The 18,882-nt window shown below is 42.6% G+C and overlaps 1 protein-coding gene across 3 annotated transcripts in view; it reads right to left on the bottom strand.

The window, feature by feature from the left end:
- UGT8 (UDP glycosyltransferase 8) overlaps positions 1-13,765 on the bottom strand; it is a 35,936-nt gene extending 22,171 nt beyond the window's left edge. The window contains exon 1 of one of the 3 annotated variants that reach the window (XM_068188364.1): positions 13,224-13,765. The gene's annotated coding sequence lies outside the window, so the exon portion shown is untranslated. Of the gene's footprint in view, positions 1-998; positions 1,024-12,637; positions 12,663-13,223 lie in introns of those variants that run through there. The other 2 variants (XM_068188365.1, XM_068188366.1) reach the window with 2 other exon arrangements.
- Positions 13,766-18,882: the final 5,117 nt, after the last annotated feature.

Here is an 18,882-nt window from a genome sequence, read left to right as displayed (position 1 = left end):
ACTAAAATAATTTACAAACCTTTTTTTTTTTTAATCCTCTTCCAGTGTATCAGTGTCAAGAGATGACACAACACATTCCCCTGGCAGTCTGTACGTAGTGATATCTTCACAACTGGTAAAACAATAATCACTTCTCAAAAACCTATTATGCAACTCCCCTTTTCAACATAAGCACCTTCCACAGGAGCTGGAAAATATATGAACAGGACCTGCCAAGCCATAGCAATATTAAACACATGATGCTATTAGAGAAATGCCGATTAAGTGACACTTTTACTGGGAAAAATGGCATTGACCTTCTATTGAACTTCTGGCAGGAACCTGCAGCCTCATCATTTCATACCCTGGCCAGACAGAAGCAGAGAGCTCAGGTTTGAATTCTGTAGGAACAAGGGCAATAGGTAACAGCATTCTGTAAGCCAATTAATCACGAGCCTAATTCCCATTTGGCTGACTGGGACTGGGGAATAGGTGGGTGCCCAGTGCCATCAGCAGAGCATCAGCACACAACCACCCAAGCTCAGCTTCAGGCTCTCTCCCAGACACCTTCCCCAATCCAGCTGCCCTCAGCAGTGAGCTCCCCCAGCACAGCAGGTATTCCTCCTGGGACACTTGCCTATTGTGGGAATAGTGGGAATTTTTGATTCAGATCATCTCCCAAAGCAGCAAGCAGTGCCCAGGCACAGAAGTCATGAGAAGTGTCAGGACAACACCAAGGTGGTGCTCAGCTGAAGCCAGCTGATCACAACTAGAGCTCAGGGATTCTTCTGAACTTCTAGTAACTCCCAGCTACAATCCAGCTGTCAACTCCCAGAACAAATCAGTGGCCAAAACAAATAAAAAGGATCAATGTCCAATGTGACTGCCTTCCATTTCTTCACAGCAGCAAAATGAAAAAGAATCGTCAGGTGTTCTGACAGAAAAGAGGAAAGAAAAGCCCAGAGACACAGAATGATGCATTTCTCCAGAATGGTTAACAACATAAAACCATTTTGTACCTCTATCTTAAGTCCTTCTTGTTAGGATTTGCCTCCATTAAACAAGACTGTTTTGGTGTCTGAGCTGGCATGCAACATCCTTTTATCACAGAGGGTAAAAAGGAAAATCCAAATTTGCTAATATTTAAAAAAAAACCCTAAAACATACCATAATGCGCAACCAAACAACACCCCTAAAACGATCCCTGAATTGAAGCCATTCCTTTCAGCCAAAAAGCCCTAAAAACAAGGATGTGGAGAAGAACCTGATGCAGAGTGGCATTGCAGTAGTGAAACCAACTGCTCATTGCCAAGGGTTCTCCTACTGGAGCACAGCAAGAACAAGTTAATGTTTAACTTCTTGGTATGCCTTCAACTTTATGAGTAGCTGTTGTTGGAGTAGGTTTAATGACCTCTGTGTGGGGGTTTTCAAATGAAAGAGGAAGTGTGAGTTTTAAAGGATTACAGAAAATCAAGCACACTCCTGGACATACTGTTGGAGCAGTTTTCAGCTGACCAAAACACTTCAAAATCATGATTTTTTTGTTTTAAGGAAGTATTTTCCCATTCACCCAGAAGGACTAAGCAGAACCTACAGCAAGAAGTGTGACTACACAGAAAATAATTTCAGAACAAAAAAAAACAGGAGGGAGGATCTTCCCTCCCTTCTTCACAAAGCTTTTACACTTGAAGGTTGGACAATGTGGAAAAGAACTGAATGACACTGAAGTAAGTGTAGTGCTAGCTGACTTACAGAAGAATAATTTAAACATTAAGGCTTAATGTCATTTATATAAACATCAATCTTAAATTATTTTAGATAAATTCCAAGCAATAATTGGTGTAACAGTCAATTACAGTCCTAGAACACATACCCAAGATTACATTTAGATTTGCTGCCAATCCCTAATAATCTGCTAATCACTGCTAATAGAACTTTTTGGCATGTTTGAGGGTTTTCTCCTACTTTACACTCCTGGCTGCCTACCTGCTATTTCTGAAACTCAGAAATAGCTATTTTCTAGCCAGCAATACCATTATCCACATTTTCCTCCATCATAAGAGAACCAGAGGCAGAAGAGCCTCCCACTCACCTCCATCCAGCACAGCCTGAATGCAAACTGCTCCCACATTATCACTACTCAAAAGATTAAACGGTTCTTAGGCACTTACACATAAGGATATAGAGTCCTTTTGATTCACTAAGAAGAACACTCCTGACTTCAAAAGCGGCAAAGGAAGTTTAACAGATCTTGAGTTCAGCTATGCAATTTGCTTTCTTAAGTTCTTCTCTTCCATTCAGCCTTTCTTTACATTTGCTGAGGTTTGCTGAGTTTACCTGTGCAGTTTGAGCAGGACCTCTGCTGGGAAAGGTGCCCTTCATCCCAAATAGCAGCTCCTCTGACAGCAAAGGAGCAATCTCTGAGCTGCTGATCACTCACCTTACCCAAAGGGCTCAAATTACTCATTACCATTCCGCAGAGACAGCACAGGTTAAAGGAACAGGCTGCCACCTCTGCAAGCCCAAATCTAGGAGCTAATTAGCAATGAAATGACTATGCCCAAATGGAAAGCTAATGTGTGCATCCCAGGAATATTATTATTTTTTTAAAAAGGGGAAACGTGAGATTTTCATGTAATTCAGCAAACCGTGCATACTACAAATTGCCAGAGTTGTGGTGCTAACACTCAGATTTATTCCTTCATCTTGCTGTCAGTACTGTCCCCCTCCCTTTACTACACCTCATTACACAAAACTCCTTATTTTAGAAGGAAGAACACAAACTCTGCTCTTGGAGCTGCAAACTCTCTAAAACTTCATGTTAGCATCTGAGCCAATTGGAACAAAAAGGCAGAAACACCATTTTTTAATTTTATCTTTTTTCCAAAAGAAAAATGTATTTAAATCAGCAACTAAACTTACATTTAAAGCTGCAGAACTGATGCAGTTCCCACACAGGTAGAGGGACCTTGACCAGTTTTCAGTTACATACAGCAACCACCCATGCCAGGCTCCAGAGCCAGTTGCTTTTCTCCCACTAAGGCTTATTTGACCTCAGTTATCCCACCTGAGGTCAAAAAACTGGAACCATGAGCAGGGCAGTATCACCTCAGGAGCCAATCCCACCCTACCATGCCCAACTGCAGCCTTCACCACAGATTAAACATAAACAGGGTGGTGGTTCCTCTCAAGATCAGATGTACTGTAGCTGTAGGAAGAGACACGTGGTTGAAAGCATAGCAAGAGAAATGCTGAGGGAAGCTGCAGAAGAACTGGTCATGGGGAGCACTACAAACTGCCTCAGAGAAAACCAAAAAACCAACATAAGCAGTCTACCACTGCTCTCAATAGAACGGTTTACTACTGCTCTCAATAGAAAGGAAGCATTAGAACAGGGAAAGAATGACCACTGATCTCAGAATTACCCAATTCACTGCTGCTCCAGCCCTGCCCACTCCAAACCCCATTGACATGAACTTACTTCGTGTGCAGTTCTGTTTGCTTTAGCTGCTATTAAAAACAGGTAAAACATGATACCCATCCTCCAGAGGCTTGTGAACACCTCAGCTATACAAACACAGAGCCAAGCCCTACAATCCAGGTTGCACGACGAAAGGCCCTGTAAGCAAAGCCTTTTATCAAGCCCCAGATAGCCAGGTATGACTAACAGAAGGCACTTGCAGTTAGGTATAATGTTGAAAGACAAATAAAGTATTTCAAGACAAAGAGAAGGTTTCACTAATGCTGAGTACACGGTGATTCTATACTAAATACGCATGCACTCAGCCAAAATCTTAGCTGTGCCAGCCAAATACATGCAGTTGATAACAAAGACAAAATACAAATACACATACACACAACTATGTATTGATGCCAAACCAAAGGAGTGACCAAAGAAAAACTCTTTCCTTTTACACATCCTTCACCATGTCTAATTTTTCACATCCCCCCCAAACATTTTAAGATTTAATAGCAGTCCACCTCAGCATTTTTTGCCAAGCACCCAGAAATGCTACCTGTGTGAGGAAATGCACTGACCAAATTATGTCTGACAGCAAATCTCAGAAAACAATTTTATCATGGAGACAGGAAGATTTTAATTAGTGGCATAACAGATGACAGTAAGGACGACCATGATCTTCAAGCTAAAACTTGCCTCCTAACCATTCCTTTGAGCTGGGAAATGTAAAATATGTTCTTAGCCCATAATACTGTTTGCTGTTCTGTACATATTCCACAGGCAATCCAAAATACTACTCCCTAATCCTTTAGGAGCATGACAGTAAACCAGGCCCACAAGCTGATTCGAGGCAGCAAACAGCAGTTTAAGATCAGGAAGCCCTTGGTACTAAGCGACCCGTGTGCTGAAAAGCAGCAAAAAAGCACTAGAAGCATAGAAATGTGCTGAGTCTCAGAGCAACAAATCCAGAAATCATCTGGGAAGAGACTCTGGTACCAGGTACTGTACAGCCTTTGGGTTTAGGTCCTTAAATTTTCTCTATTACACATCCTGTTACTAATTGCTGAGGCACAGTGTAAGCTGTGATTGCTATTCTGTGTTGTAATGTTCTAGATGAGTGGTGTGATTTGGCTTTCAACCACAGGCTCCTTTTTCCAACTAAATGAATAAATTAAGAAATTAGTAAGACACGTGTATCAACAAGAGCAGGCTTTTGCATTTGCTTTGTACAGTCTCCAAAACACCTTCTTCTATCCAATGACTGAAGCATTTCAATGAGTACAAGAACATCTCATCCACAGGCAAAAGAGGAAGATTTATAGGCATTACAATCCTCTGTCAGACTTACTATGTCAGCTATGCAAACAGCAAAGGAGCTATTAAGAGGGAGTCAAAAGGATATGCAATTGATGAAACCACTTTTAGCAACCACTTCCTGTATGTACAACAGGTTTTGTCAAACACTGAAGGGGTTTACCTAAGCTTTTGTACTCAACCATGGTAGAAAAAGGATTTTAGATATCCTCACTTCACAGGCAGCATGGCAGAAGAGGCAGTTCTTCAAAATAAAGGTTCTACAGTTTATACACAAAATATTTTCAAAAAGCATGCTAGTGGATGGATCTTTCAGAAGTTACATGGGAATACAACTCTTATGCAAAGCATTCTGTCCTATTAAAACAACTTTAGAGCAAGTGGCCAAAGTATAACACTCCTGGTAACACTTCACCACTGGCTTTTGGAAAGAAGTGCTCTGTGATTCTTCATGGGTATGGCAAACTGCCCCAAACTTCTGAAAAGACTGATCATATCTAAAAAGATTAAATACTTACAAATATTATCTTTTTGAAGTGGCTATGTTCTAAATCTACTCAGGATTTCCAAATATATTATTAACAATAATTTAATCTTTTAATCAAATCCCTTATAAACCTGCATGCTTTGGGGTCATAACGCTGCAGTATTGACTTTATCAGCCAAAATCTGATTTCCCTGAGTAAAAGATTCAAGTCTAAATATTTTCATAAGGTGAACTAAGTACCAACAGGGCCAAGGCACCTTCCACTCCACATGACCTACATTCCTTAACACTCCACACACTAAAACTGAGCAAACAATACCCAGTAAAAATTATAAACTTTACTCAAGGTCAGTATTGTACAAGCATCCATTTTCCAAGTTCAGCCCAACTAACTGCATGGAATTGAGTTTAATCAAGATTTTAAAACCTGTGAAACATTAACCTCTGTAGACCTACCAGGTAGGGTAATCAAAACAAATCAAAAGACATTTTTGAGTCATTTTAATAACCCAAATAAAAGCAAAGAGAGCAAGAACAGCCAGTCCTTTTTGTCCTGTTTTGCACTGGGCATCTCAAACAGGGCATTTCAAGATCCCTATAATTGTAACACTTTACATAGTGAAGACTAGCAAAGCCAAGCACTCACACACTCCTCCAAATCCTGTGAGCCTTCCACCGAGGACAACCTGACTCGGTGTGCCAGCGGCTCGGACTGCTCCGCATTGGCGCTCTCCATTAGGCAGATCTGCTCCTTGCTGCCCATGGTTATCCCACCCCTGGCACCTTGGAAAGACAGCTGCTGCCTGCACACAGCCAAGAGCCATCTGTTTGCAAGTGAGACAAGCACACTCCTGGTGGAGAGATTTGTCTGCTTGGTCCAACACGACATGAGAACCTTTCCTGACAAATTACAACCTCTTCCTTCGCAGCTACCGGGAACTCACTCACGACATGTTGTTTTGGCAACAACATTCAAGTCCCTTCCCTCCCAGTACCCAGACCTAAAACACTAAATTTCTCCACCTGCTGCAGCCACTTTGCACCGGAAAGAACCAGAAATATTGCTGCGACATCAGGGCTGGGAGTATCAACAGAGAGAAGCCAACGGGTTATTTCACATTTCCAGGGGACACCTGTGCTGGTGAAGAATTTTTTACTGGCCCTGCTCCTGCTGTGTGACCACCATGCCCTGAAGAGCCCAGGAACAGAATAACCCTCCACAGGACTAAGTATTGAAAATAAAAGGAAACCTTCTACCTGCGGAGAGGATGAGGAGTAAAGTGCCACAGGAGCTGATGGAGACAAAGATGCCTCCACTGAAGGGTCAAAGCTGCCCATGAAGCCTTTGGTCTCACACTGGCATCAAAAGGCTGAAATAGCAGCTGAATGAAGTGCTAAAGAGATGGAAAAATGAAAAAAAAACTGACTCTGTTTTTCAACACTTGAATTAATGACTGGATATCCTTTGCTATAATGGCCCTCTGAAGAAGGGGCTGGAAGAAATTGCAGTGCACTTTGCTGTGAGCCTAATTTGTTGGTGCCTGTAGTTATATGCTACCATCACCCAAGCATGAATTTTGCCTCACGAACAAGCCTCAGGTCCTGAGAAAACATTAAACTGAAACCTCTTTTACTGGGATTTTCATTTAACTTCAATAACTATTGGGGGGATGCTTTGCTTTTCACTCCAGCTGGCTTCAGCTTGGTACAAGCTCTCCCTGGTCACGCCATCACATGACACCCAGAAGCACTCAATGAATTTCTTTGTTCCATTTCTGACTTCATCCTATAGCAAATAAGCACATTTTAACAAGGCACACAAACAATCACAAAGGAAACTATCACAGGTTTGTTTCAGCAGTGGGAAATACAACCTGGAATAAAGTAAAAACACTTGGTTTCATCATGGTTTGCTCTTATTCAGCCCCATTAAAATAATTGCAGCAACACCACACACACCAAAAACATTTAGCTTATTCAGCCTGTTAATTAATAGCTTCTGTTTTGAAATTTACTGGTTGGTTTTCCTCAAATTCAGTTGTCTGTTGCTTTCAGATTTGTATTTTGAGTGCCTGCTTCTAACGATCTTCTAGTAGAATCTGGGCCTAGAAAGGATAAAAGTAGCATAACGGCTTTCCTGTACAGTTTAATCCCGAGATTCTGATTTTAAGAGCAAGACCACATGACTTACCAGAGCTACAGGGGACAGAAATCAACCTGGGAATCTCCTAAAAGGTGTAAAATACACTCTAGTAAGGGTTGGGTCTTAGTTTTTTTTTGTAGCTGTACAAAAATTTTTAAACGCACATAAGCTTCCTGCAAATTTCTAGCACCAGTAGTTGAGTAAGTCTAGAGTATAATTCAAAGTCTAAAAACAGGGTTTCTAGATTTTTCAAAGAAAAAATGGGCCTGCTCTGCTCTGTTCCTGATCACATCTCACAACAATTATTTTAAAGGGTATATTTTCATGGGGGCGCTGGCATCGCGCCAGTGTCAAACCATGACACAGTCTAAGACCTAAGTACAATCTGTTAATTCACAAATATTAGGGAAAAGAAAAAATAAATCCAAAGGTTACAAGAGGTCAAGACAAAGACGGTTCCCATCTCCAGGACTACAAGTCCCAGAACAATCTGGGTGTAAAACCAAAACAAATGAACAGTAACGCATCCAGGCACACTCCAAGTGGTTCTACACATGCACATGTCTGCTCCTACCCACCAAAACGGCACTTCCCATGTATTCCTCTACTTCTGGAAAGCAACTAAAACTTTCTCAACATGAACACTACATAGCAATAAATACCTGATGGGGGTTTAAAATAGAAATAACTTTATAGCCCATATCTGTAGTTATTTCATTAATAAGCAGTTTAAGGCAAGACTGATTGTCTAATAAAAGTATAGTCTGAGATAAAATGGTTTGGAATACTCCAATCCTCAAGTGTACTTCCATGAAAATGAAGCAAAATAATTACCAAAGCATCACAAAGCACAGTAATAAATGATTTATCATTAGGAGTGGTTAAAGAAATATGACAGCTTTACTCCTGTATTTTACACACTCAGATCTGTTTTTCAAGATTCTCAACTTGGAAAAAAAAAAACTCAGATAATCATCAACCATCCTTGGGCAAGTTTCCACACAAGTCCTCACAAGACTGACACCAGCAGCTCCCATTTACTTTTACCCCACAAGTCACGGATGCCCCAAGCACTACACTGGCCTATCCAGACATGTTACTGAAACACACGTGGAATTTTCCACTCTGCACTGCTGGGAAGCAGTGTGTGTGCAGACAAAACTTCACATGAGCATTTTAAGCTTGATTACTTATAGTAAAATTCTGTGCCCAGGGACCAAACACCACACACCCCTCAAAGCTCAGTTTAAGGCAATACAGTTTTTATAAGGACCAGTAAGGCTTCGTCGGGGGTGTATTTCTCCAGCAAAGCTTTGCTGGCATTGATGTAGGGGTTTTAACTGAGCTGTGGTGACTTTGGACCATGCCAAGCCCAGCTCTCCAGTAGCAGCAAGCTTCTAGCCAAGAACACTCCTGAGCAGGATACTGCTGCAAGGTCCACCTCAGCACAACATACTATCAAAAAGAAGTACTTCTGAGCAGATGTTTGCATTATGATAATTGGCACAAGTGGCTTCCCAGGCAAACCTACCAAAACAAAAAAAAAAAAACCCCACCACTTAGATCCTTGCAAACAGCATTACACTCTCTAACAACTCTCATTTTAAAAATCCCTAGCACTTACAAACGTGAAGCAGATACTACATGAAGTACTAGCACAGCTGCTGGGGTTGGCCATGGCAGCAGGCTCTGCTGCCACACTTCCCAACTCACCTGTGTTTACAGCAGTACCCTGGGCACAACTCCTGCTCCTCACCCAGATTTCATTCAGAGAGAGATGCTACTTCCATCTCACTTGCAATGTCAGCCAGAAAACCTCACTTTTCAGTGTCAAGCAGACATCACTTTTTCTCAAATTTGAGTATTTCTCAATTGATACATTAAATTGGGAAGACAACAATGATGTCCTGGAAATAAAGCTAAGAGCAAGTTAGAACACATGAGTACTGGCCATGTGTTTTCTTGAGGCCTTTTTGGTTTTATTTTTGATTGCTTTGTGCTTGGTTTTTGTAATTTTTTTAAGCTAGTACTTAATTTTTGTTGAAAGTTTTAGCAATACTTTTAAAAATGTGTATTTCATGAAATGGTACTCCTGGCATTAAAGCACTTTATTCATTTGACTTAACTAAAATAACTTTCAAATGGGATGGGGGCTGCAGAAAAAAACCCAAAACAAAAGGAATACAAAATATGTAACTGCATTTTAATCTAAAATCCTGGATGTCTAAATTTCATGTTTGAAGTTTTGGTTACACTTATGCACTCCATCCACAGGTATAAGAAATAAATAACTTGATCTAGACTGGTGGTGAAAATAACTTCTGTAATGGAATATAGTCTTGAACTAAGAAACTTGGAAGGTCCTCCAACTTCTACATTCACACTGTTACCTCCCTCTAAATACACTGAGACACAGCCTTAATATTTTAATTTTTTTTTAAAGCATGCTGTTTCTGCAGGGCATTAAGGCTCACTTCCAGAAGCTGACTCAAGACTTCCCATTAACTCTCCCCTTAGTTATTAAGTAAGAAGGGAAAAATACTCTTAAGTTGCTTATTTTTTGTGAAGCTGAACCATGCATTCATAGGAGGGAAAAGCACAGAGCAAAGAAGAAAGCTGTGCTTGTTTCCCTATACAAATAAAATTATGGGCATGACAAACCAGTTCATAGGCACAGTTCGGGCTACAAGCCATTTAAATGCTTATTTCTTACATGGAGTATTAGGACCTCACACCCTGAGCATTTTAACATACATACATCCAAGTGTCATAAAACATCAACAGTAATTCACCAAAAGGTTCAAGAAACCTTATGTCACAAGTCTTGGAAATTGCCTCCCAGCAAAGCTGTCCTGGAAGAAGGACAGAGAATTCTATTAAATGCTTCCAGTGTATTTTACTTCCTGGAAAACAGGGAGAAGAGCCCTCTGCAATATATATGCACAAACACTTGGAGCTGTATCAGAAAGTCAGTTTTCAGCCCAAAGATACTTTCTAAAACAACAATAAGAAGTCAATCCATGCTGAAATTTTTCTGAGGATTAGAAACAGCAACAAAGGAGGTGAATGATGTCAAATGCTTCTCATGTGTCAGCACTTCTCAAACACAGTTCTGTTCTCTTCACAAATATGACTTTGTAATAATCAAACAGAAACAAAAATATTTATTGAAAATCTAGACCTGGAGGAAAAAAGTTATTTCATTTGCTAATCATCCCACGAATTTTATCTCACCACAAACAGCCCAATAGGCTATAATACTGCAGTGGGATTTCTCTTGTGAGTAAAAGACAAGAGATTTGACCAACAAGGAATAAACCAAGAAATTCTTGTACTGTTCTGAAGGGAGCAACCTGGCTAAAACAGCAATGTGGACAAAAGCACTTTAAAGAGCCCAAAGTGGATAACAGCAGGCAAGGCAGGCAAGGGCAATAAACACTCCGCAGTTTAAGTCAAATCTAATGTAATGTATCTCATGCTCAAGAGCATCAATTAGAAAATAACCAAGTCAGAACAGACATTGTTACACTTGTAATTATCGCAGAACACTTTTCAAGTAGTAATAAGAGAATTCCGGCAAACTACGTCCTCTGTGCATGTCTCAACAGGTAGAGAGAAGGACGTACACAAAGCCGTGCCAGCGAGGCACAGTGGCCACGCACCCAGCTGCAATTGCCACCGATTCCATCCACCAAAACCAGCCCACTGCTTCATTAGCACTTACTCAGCAAGTCACTTGCCTCCCATCCGCACACACGGGCAAGGAGAGGACTCGGAGCTCAGATGACATCACCCAGCAGAGAAGAAAGATGCAGGACCATTTCAGACGTGCTCACCTCTAGCTCTGGTTAATCCCATGGGTTTCTCCACCCAAATCCTGCTTTAGAACAACCCAACTGTTTTAGAGGCACCCTAAGAAAAGAAAATCTCCTGTTTACAAAACCCTGACATGATTCTCACCTCCGAGTCTTAATATTTAACAGGCACATCACAAAACAAACATTTTCTTTTCTTGGGTTCCATAAAGAGCTTCTGTTAACAGAAAACACGCAAAAAAAAAAAAGGGAAAAACAAATCACAAGCATTTTGTGCTAAATACTCATTTCCCTGTATTTCAACTGAACTATTTTTACAACAGCTTGAAAGCTGTCTCAGAGCAGAAGACTCCAGCACAAACTGGATGGTCTTTTGGAAAAGAAAAGCCACTGCAGTAGCCAGTGTTCAGCCTGGATCAATGACTGAAACAAAGAAACGAAAACAAGGAAACGTGAAGCAAAGGTTAATTGCACACTACGAAGTGTCGGTGCTTTAAAACTAGCTCAGCTAAAAATCTAAGTGACCTTGTGTGATAGTTGCTTGGAAAAGCAGCAGCTTCAGACTGGAAACGTTAACTGAGAAAACGCTGGCAATAAAAGTCTGGAAATAACTAATATCACGTGAATTATTCCCAAAACTAAGTAATTTGGTCGTAACAAAAAATAAATAAAAATATATTCACTTCAAGGTGTTTGCTTTGGGGGAGAAGACCTTCAAGGATGCCTACTACTAGAGTTGCTCCCTGCTGCCCATCCCCAGGGAACTCTGACGAGCACGCAAAACGGGCTGCGCACTTCCCAAAAATTCCCTGTTGTTCTACGGCCAGGGCTCAAACGAGTAGGTTATTTAGACAATAAGAGGCAAAATGCCACTCGATACCCGCTTAGATACCGCAACTTCAGCGATGTGTCGCCCGAAAAGTTCACGCTTCACCGTTTTCCTCCTTTTTGAGCCCAGCCAGGAGACGCAGCAGCAATTACGCAACGCTGTTCCTTCAGAGGCGGCTGGGCTGGAAGCTGAAGGAATACCCAGGGAAGGCACTGCATCCCAGGCGCTCTGGGAGCCATCCCAGGTCTACGATGTCCCTCACACCGCGTCCCCAAGCCGGCAGCCGGGCGGCAACCCAACAAGGGGGGGCTCTGCTCCCACATGCCGCGGTGCTACCCCCGCGGACACCACCGCGGGGCGACTGCGGCGACAGCCCCGCACGGCGACACCGAGTAGTAAACGGGGACCGGCCGAGACGAGCCAGAATTCGGTGTCCGAAAAGCGGCGACTTCCCGCGTTCCCCCCGCTCCCGCCCTCAGCGCCCCGCGCGCGCGCCTCCCCTCAGGGCTGCGGAGACGCCGCTGAGGGACCCCGCGGGCGGGCGCCCCCTCAGCCTCCCTGCTCCCTCTTCCCTCACGGCGCTCCGAGTCCCTCAAAGCAGCGCCAGCACCTGCCGGGCTTCCCCGCACTCGCCGCCGGACGACGACCACGCCAGAGGCCGCCTGATGAGTGCCCGCCTGCCGCGCCGCACAGGTACCTGCGCGCCTCCCCCGGGGCCCTCTTGTTTCCCCGCCCGAGCGCCCCTCACGAAAAGGGCGGGAAGGGATGTGTCCTTCTGGCGCCCCTCAGGACATGGCTCTCCCCCACACCCCTCAGCTCCCTCCTTAGGTCACACCGTCCCCTCGCTCAGAGACACTGCATCGACGCGGCTCCCCTGCGGCTCCTTCTCTCGGCTCTCGCCTCACGGCACGGCTCTTCCCCTGAGCTCCCTGGTACTCACTCGACTTCCACGGCTCTTCCCCTCAGCCCCTCGACTCTCACCCCTCCCAACCCCTTGAATGGCTCTCTCTCTTCCCGCTACACCAGACCCTCCGCCGCGAGCACCCTTCCCCTTGCGGGAAGGGAAGAGAGAGAACGTAGACTGGGACAAGCAGCGAGGTGGAACGACATTCCCTCTCCCCCTCCCCACTCGGACTCTCCACCCCGCGCCCCAGCCGGGACCCCTCGGCCCCCTCGGTACCGCCGAGGCCCCTCACCGCTCTCCCTTCAGGGCCGCTCCTCCGCGTCGCTGCCTCTGGTAAGGAGACGAAGACCGCAGCTCCGCTCCGGGCTCTTGTCCTTCAGCCGGGTCCGCCCGGCCCGGGCTGCGGCGCTGCTGCGGCGCCGAGAGCGCCGGGCCCGCCGGTGCCTCCGCCCGGGCTCCGCTGCACCTGCTGCGGGGCTGGGCTGCCCTGCGAGCAGAGGAGGCTCCCTCGCTCCGTCCTGCCTCAACTTCGCATCACTCCGAGCTGCCCCCGCTCCGCCCCACCGCATGCACCGGCGCTGCCGCTCGCCCCTGCGTCCGGGGAAAGGCTCGGGTGCCCTCCCGCCCCATGCACTGCTCCGCTGCCGGGACGGCGGGCAGCTCCCGGCACAGGGCAGGTCCCCTGTTCCCGCCTCTGGCGGGCGGGACCGGGGTCGCCTGCACCAATCAGCCCTAGTGCGGCTACTTCTCGTTTCCAGCCCTTTGCCGGGGGCAGAGATAACTTCTCTTGGACCAGATTGCTCCAAGCCACATCCAGCTGCTTGGCTAGTTAAGCAGTAAATAAACAACGTAATTGTTACGACCCCTCTCACCCGACAGGCTTTAAATACGAACGCTAATTATCCATTTGATTGATTGATTGAGTGTGTGTGTGTGTGTGTGTGTGTGTGTGTGTGTGTGTGTGTGTGTGTGTGTGTGTGTGTGTGTGGTTCGGGTGGATGTGGATTTAGGGTTTTTTTCCCCGCGTTATTTGCTTGTTATCTAACAGTGATATATCAAAATATAATAAAACTGTAATCTCATAGCTGACAGACAGTAAAGTTCTTTGAAACAACAAGATTTGCCCCTCACGTCTCACACACTCTAAAGTCCAAACTTTCCCTGTTTCTTTTAACTTACATGTTCACTGGAGTTTTTGCAATGAGCTTTAAAGGACAAGAAGTGTCAGATTGTCTTCCTGATTTGACAGATCAAGTTACTCCTTTAATAAAAGCGAATGTTTAAGTTTCATCAGACAAAAAAAAAGCTAATGAAATTGGAATGATAGATTAATGAAATAGCATGATAAGAAAAATGAACATAAACTTTAAATTGATATCCATTTTAGTCAAGACGGCTTGCAAAAGAAAATGAAACTCAATTTTCATTCAGATTAATCCAATTTATTTGGGGCATACAGTTTTCCTTTGTATTCATTATAGAGCTTTTTAAGAGCTCTTCCGTTTCTCACACATAGAACAAATCACTAAAGTTTCTTAAACCTCTAAAAGTGGCAGTCGGTGCAGGTACCTGGGGAATTCTATTACAATTATTTACCAGACCTTGGTAAAAAATGAAAGGTTTCTTCATGGAATGTTGTACTGAAGATGTCTCACAGTGGTGGTAGCACTTTGAATTTAATTACTGTGTGCTATTTAATACTAGCTCGGGAGTGAATGTTATTTATAAAAGCTTTTGTATTATTCCCCACCCACTCTCCTGTCAGCACATCAGACTTGCTTGATTTTGTCATTGTTCTGCCTTCCCTATTTCCTATCTTGAGCAGATGAGTAAAGGTCAGACACAACATTTTATTGAAAATTACTGTGTTCAAGAGTTAATTATTTTCCCATAACATCCTACATTTATCATAATGACATCTTTCCTTGCTTTGTAATGGCAACTTGCCTTGAGTTTCCATCACCTCTAGGTGTATGTACATCTTAGTGTCCTGTCTTTGCCTGTTATGGTTCCATGCTACTGCCAAATTGATTTTATTTCAAACTCCAGATATGTGTATAATTTTGTATTTCTTTCAAAGTAAATATGAGGCATTCATTATTAGCTAAACTATGATTATGAGGTGTATAAGGTATACAGCAAAATACTGAAACACAGTGTTTTTGTTTTCTAGTATGTTACAGACCCTAACAAAGAAATTCTGTGTTACAAAAATTTTGGAGTCTTGGATTCCAAAATTGTCATAAGGAGATCAGATTCAAATTAAAAAATAAAAATTCACAAAGTGCTATAAATATGAAGCATTCTTAATTTTTGTACAGAGTTAATAAACACTTCAAAGCATTTTTGAAGAACCTTAAAATATTTTCCGAAGGGCCACCCTCATATTATTTTTCAAGGGAGAAATTTAATTAATTTATTTTTAATTTGGACAGTGATATCATCAAAGTTTTTTTTTACTGGCTGAGGAGCAAGAAACGCCTCTTGATGTGACATATTTCTCTGAGGTTGTGGAGTGCCTTCATCCAACAGAATGAGGTTAGAACTTGATTGTGTTGGAGGAAGACAATGTTCCCTGTTGCATTTTCATCCCGGTGGAGTTTTTATCATGCTCATAAAAATCAAGAAATACTACACTGTTATTTCCAGATTTGTGATTCTGCAAATCCAGTTAATTGAGCTGCACAATATGTGTAAGTTATATTGAAGATTATGTCCCTTGTGCATTTCTACTGATTTGCACAGGTCTGGCCAAAGTGGAAGGAATTTCTCCAGCAGATTTCTGGATCATGATGATTCACATCGAGTTCTTTAAGTGTTTTTCCTCAGCCTCGATTGTTTTGGCTATAGATGCACACACCTCAAGAGATTTTACAGAGCAAAGTACAACTGTCACCTTCCTTGTAACTCTGATACCAAGACAGTGTTAGCTGCTTTTGCTTCCTAATTGATATGCTGTCATAAGCAGACAAACTCATTTATTTAAGTAGGGTTTGTAGTTCTTTAGCCTCTCCAATATGCTGGAAGGAATTGATCATCTGAAATGTACAGTACCCAATTTAACTGCAGGGTTACCAGACAACCAGCACTTCTGGATCTGCCTGCCACGTCTTTGGAACCTGCTCACAGATCCCCACAAAAGAAAGGAAAACGTAGAAATGAGTCTGCTTTTGCCGTAGGCAACTGTTGGCCTTACTGTCTCCCACAAGTGACACTAACACACCAGTTAATTCTACCTGAATGGGTGAGCCCCTTGACTGTGTGTTACAGCTGTAAATGGTGGCTCCCAACAGAGAACTAAAGTGATCACCCCATGCTTTGTGGCTCGTGGAGGTGCGAAATGGTAATTTCTAGTTAGCTGATGTAATTTGGGTAGCAGCAGACAGTTTTTCTCCCAGGTGAGAAATCTGTGATGCGCCTGCAGTTGCTCTTTCAGTGCAGCCTGTGTAATTACAAAACACAACATTCTATTTCCTGGGGCAAAAATTTTAACAAAGGAAGAAGGAATCCTTTATGGAGGAATTTAGGTGAGACCTCATGTCTTATTTATTCCTTGCTCGGCAGTACATTTCTGAGGAGGTTTGTTGACCATGGGGCCAGGACACTTTAATGTAGTAAAATGTTAAAACCATAAATCCCACTTTGCTGTGCCTTGTTGTAAGGGACATTCTGTGGTTAGAGAAGGCACAGGGAGGAGCACTTAAAGCGTTAGAGCAGATCAAGCAGCTCTCCTATGAGGAAAGACTGAAGAAGGTTGAACTCTTCTGTGTGGAAAGGTAATAGCTGAGAGAGGATTTTGTCAAGATCTGCAAAACCATGAAGGGGGTAGAGATGACAGCTACACAGCTGCTTTTTACTACAAGCTGTGACTCCTGAACAGGTGAGAGTAACTGCAGCGAGCACCAAAGCAGGTTAAAGGGATGATAGCAAGCTTTTCATGACAAGCAGCTGACCTTGATTTCCTTTATTACCCTGAGAAGTTAAAAAGGCAGGCTGGTTAAGCAAGTTAGTCATGGAATGAGCAGCTTTGTGGGTGAGGGTGTTGTGCTTCAGCCCTGGAGGCTGGCTTTGGCCATGTCGCTGTGCAGATGCAATAACTGAGTGTTGTGAGTGACTAATAAAAGGGGTTATGTTGTCTCTCAAGGGTCTTCTCCCACTGTTAGAAACTGAATAGTGGCCTGGAAGAACTTTGTTAAGTCTCAGGATATTTTTTGTGTTGAGAACTCTAGTTTAGGGAGTAGAGACACTTATTAATTTTTTTTCTCATTTTTTTGTTGTGTTAAGCAGAGTTCTGAATGTGAAAATGTTGTCAGAAGATGGAAAGACTCTTTGAGTGGTTTTCCTATTAGTAGGTTTAGAGAATGTTTTTGTAGAAGTTGTTTCTGGAAACTTAGGCTATGTTTATCCCAGAACATTTTCAAGTTCTGGGGCAGTGCTGAAACACAAGCAGGAAGGAAGTGTTAGATATGGTGTAGGTGCTTCTTAGTTGAATGGAGTTGTGTCACCTGTTCTGGTGACTTTTTGTTCATTTGTTGTTTTTTTTTTAATACACTTAATGGTGATTTAATGAAGGAGGTTCAAAACCTGTGACACTCCTTGTTTCAGTACTTTTTCTCTCTGATTGCCACTTCTTGAGTCACTCCTTGAGTTGTGTGGTAACTTTTTCCTGAGTGTGTTTTTAAAAAGGAGTGTAGAAATAGAAAGATTAAAGTTGCTGTTCACACTTTTGTGAAAGTTGTTTTAAATTCTATGTCATAAGATTAGTCATCAAATGTGCAAAAACCCTGCATGTGAAAAGTGTCCAATTAGTTGCAGTTAAAAATGTTTGCACACGTAGTTAGCTATTTTCCAGGTTTATATCTTAGCAAATAACTAACATGTACAGCTCTCCTCATCCCCCTTCAAAGAGAGGCAGTAAGACTTCATCTCTTTAAATCTGAGGGAAAAAAAACACGGAACAGTTAATGGTGAGTCCTTTTTCAACTTAAAATACCAAAAGGTATTCCAAGTCTATTACCTGGTGGGGATTGCTTGTTCTAATTTGTTCTTTAGATGGGAAGAAGTAAGTGCAAAAGGCCACTAAAAACTAGAGTAGTTTCAAAATGAGGCAAAAGAGTTTCTAAAATACTCTAGCTTAGAGCTAGTGCTAATTTTATGTCTAGCTTTTGCAAGAGGCTTTTTCAGACCCCTCTGACATTGTGTAATTCCTTTAACAAGTACTGTGTTCTGTTTTTACACTTCCTTGTGAGTAGCTTCAGGAAGCACTACTTAGTTTTGCATCTGTGGTTCTAACATAAATAATCCGTGATAAGCTAGGGTTTGTGTAACTTTCCTGTGTAAGCAGAAAAGGTTAGTTTGTATGTAATAAGTAAATTAATTAATAGTGCTTGGATACTCTACTGAAAGGTGTTGCATTTGACTGAAAGGGAAAAAAAAGAGCTGTAAAACAAACAAATGTATTGCTCCAGCAGTAGTGTATTGTGTTTGGTTCTTGAACCATTTCTCATTGATAAAGGAGCTCTTGCCACAGCTCTTAAGAAAACACCAAATGCCGAAGCTCTGTGTGTCTTGTTTGTTCTCCTTAGCCCATCTGGGCAGTCAGGAGCAGAGTGAGAGGGCAGCACCTCAAAAGGGCTTCAAGGAAATAGGTAAGTGAACTGAGATCTGCTTGGTAACTCCACACTGACACAGGTGATAGGGGTGTGGTATGGTGTGTGCATGTTTGGTTTTCTGTTTCATATATTATTGTAAGACAGTTTTGATAGCCTTGGCTGTAGTGTGGTAAAGCTTGACAAAAGATGAGTTATTAAACTCTTTAAATGAAGTTCCGCATTTCCTTTGTGTCTCATGCAATTGGCTCTTTTTGTCTATTTCCTTCTGTTTTCTTTTTCCTCCTTCTGATGTCAAGCCCCACTGGGCTTGGCATTTTAGAGTCTTTTTAGTCAAAGATG

This window comes from Anomalospiza imberbis, chromosome 4 (genome assembly GCF_031753505.1).
Source record: "Anomalospiza imberbis isolate Cuckoo-Finch-1a 21T00152 chromosome 4, ASM3175350v1, whole genome shotgun sequence".
In the NCBI taxonomy this organism is placed as follows: Eukaryota; Metazoa; Chordata; class Aves; order Passeriformes; family Viduidae; genus Anomalospiza; species Anomalospiza imberbis.
This window is presented reverse-complemented; position numbering and strand designations above follow the sequence as displayed.